We start from the raw sequence: 2,583 nt of genomic DNA on the forward strand, positions 1-2,583 counted from the left end.
CTTGGGGTTTTCCTTTACCCTACTTTTGACTGGACCTCACGCTTAAGATGAACTCTTGATCTTCATATGGTCCTTGTGCACTTGTTTTCCTTTTTACCACCTTGCTGTGCTTAGATGTAAGGAATGATCTGTCTGGGTGGCATGCAAAAAAAGCTTTTCACTGTGGATGTGACCATGATAAAACAACTCCACTACCTCACTAGGATTGTGATAGTTGCGGCTTTGAGTCAAGACTGCAGGATCTCCACGCAAAACATCAGTGATCCCTTTACCGCCACAGATGCTGTCTGACCGCTCAGCTCCTCCAGCAGTTTATGTTACCGCCAGATTCCAGCATCTGTCGTCTCTTGTGTCTGCACTAACATGTTCAATAACATCGGCCCACATTGTTCTAAATTTCAATGAGAAGACTCAATTTATCAACTTTCCCTCAGACATCAAGCTCTTCATTCCAAGAACTGAGTTGAACTTACTTTATTTCCTACATCCTTCACATACACGAGGAGAAAAAAATCTTTACATTACATCTCATCTGAATGTGCAATGTGGAAATTATAGTAATTTCTAATAAATAGTATGTACAACAGGGCATTGAAATACAATTGTATCAGAATGAATTAATCAGTCTGATGGCCTGGTGGAAGAAGCTGTCCCGGAGCCTGTTGGTCCTGGCTTTTATGCTGCGGTACCGTTTCCTGGATGGTAGCAGCTGGAACAGTTTGTGGTTGGGGTGACTTAGGTCCCCAATGACCCTTCGGGCCCTTTTTATGCACCTGTTGCTATAAACATCCTGAATAGTGAGAAGTTCACATCTACAGATGTGCTGGGCTGTCCACACCACTCTCTGCAGAGTCCTGTGATTGAGGGAAGTACAGTTCTCATACCAGGCAGTGATGCAGCCAGTCAGGATGCTCTCAATTATGTCCTGTAGAAAGTCCTCAGAATTTGGGGACTCATAACGAAGTTCTTCAATCGTCTGAGGTGAAAGGGGCTGTTGTGCTTTTTTCACCACACAGCTGGTATGTACAGACCATGCAAGGTCTTCGGTGATGTGGATGCCAAGGAACTTAAAGCCGTTCACCCTCTTAACCCCAGATCCATTGATGTCAATGGGGTTTAGCCTGTCTCCATTCCTCCTGTTGTCCACAACCAGCTCCTTTGTTTTTGTGACAATGAGGGAGAGGTTGTTTTCTTGAAACCACTGTGTCATGGTGATGACTTTTTCTCTGTAGGCTGCCTCATTATTATTTGAGATAAGGCCAATCTATGTAGTATAGTCAGCAAATTTAATTAGCAGATTGGAGCTGTGGGTGGCGACACAGTCATGGATATACAGAGAGTAAAGGAGGAGGTTTAGGATGCAGCCCTGAGGGGCTCCTGTGTTGAGAGTCAGAGGTAAGGGAGCCCACTCTTACCACCTGCCAGCCATCTGACGGGAAGTCCGGGATCCTGACACCAGACAAAAGTAGATCCAACAATACAGCAATACAGGATAAGCTGAAGTTAATTGGAGAGTTCAAAGTTCAAAGTACATTTATTATCAAAGTAGTATACTACCTTGACTCATTTCCTTCCGGGCGTTTACAGAACAAAGAAATGCAGTAGAGTCCATGAAAAAACTACATGTAATGACTAACACACAACCAGAGGGCAAAGGACAACAAACTGTGAATTAATTAATTAATACTGAGAATATAAGTTGCAGAATCTTTGAAAGTTAGTCTATCGGTTGTGAGATCAGTCCAGAGTTGAGACGGCCACGCTGGTTCGGGAGCCTGATGGTCGAAGGTAGTAATTGTTTCTGAACCTGGTGGTGCGGGACCTGATGCTCCTGTACGTCCCTCCCGCTGGCAGCAGCAAGAAGAGAGCATGGCCTGGATGGCGGGTGCTTTCTTCTGGAGATGTGCCTTTCCAGTGATGGACTGGACTGTATCCACCACTTTTTGTAGGCTTTCCTGTTCCTGGGCATTGGCATTTCCATAACAGGCTGTGATTCTATTGATGGAAATTGAAGTCGCTATGGGGGAATATACAGAAGGAAAATAGCATGGCCGTCGGGAGCTGCTCACATTTTGCATTCCCCGGTCTTTCCTGGTTCCTAGCACCACTTTTAATCGTAAATCCAGTCACTAATCCTCCAACAATAGTGATTGCCTGACGTGCTGCGCCTACGCGGTCGATGTAGGGAGCGCACTCCGCCTACTCCCCAGCGCTGCGATGGTGGTATAGTGGTGAGCATAGCTGCCTTCCAAGCAGTTGACCCGGGTTCGATTCCCGGCCATCGCAACTGTTTTACACAAAATCCCAGCCGGGCGCGGCCGTCGCTGTTTTTGCTGCTCCTCACTTCGCGGCTGATGTTTCATTAATGCGTGGAAGTGTCGCGGCGCCGCCCTCTGACAGTGCGCCCCGTTCACCCATCGCCGCTCCGGCTCCGCGCACTCCAGTTCTTATATTCCCCTTGCTTCTGACTTTCGTACGCTGCCGTTGTGAGTGTGCCCACCTGCACTTTCATCGGCTGGATACCCGGCCGCGGTATGTTGTCAAATAGCAAACCCGGAGCTGGAGGTTCATTCACCCTGCGCG

General features: G+C 47.3%; 1 non-coding gene across 1 annotated transcript; it reads left to right on the plus strand.

The window, feature by feature from the left end:
- Positions 1-2,214: 2,214 nt before the first annotated feature.
- On the plus strand, positions 2,215-2,286 carry trnag-ucc (transfer RNA glycine (anticodon UCC)). Its single transcript has one exon. It is a non-coding gene; the product is annotated as a tRNA-Gly (tRNA).
- Positions 2,287-2,583: the final 297 nt, after the last annotated feature.

Source organism: Mobula hypostoma, chromosome 24 (genome assembly GCF_963921235.1).
Source record: "Mobula hypostoma chromosome 24, sMobHyp1.1, whole genome shotgun sequence".
NCBI classification, from domain to species: Eukaryota; Metazoa; Chordata; class Chondrichthyes; order Myliobatiformes; family Myliobatidae; genus Mobula; species Mobula hypostoma.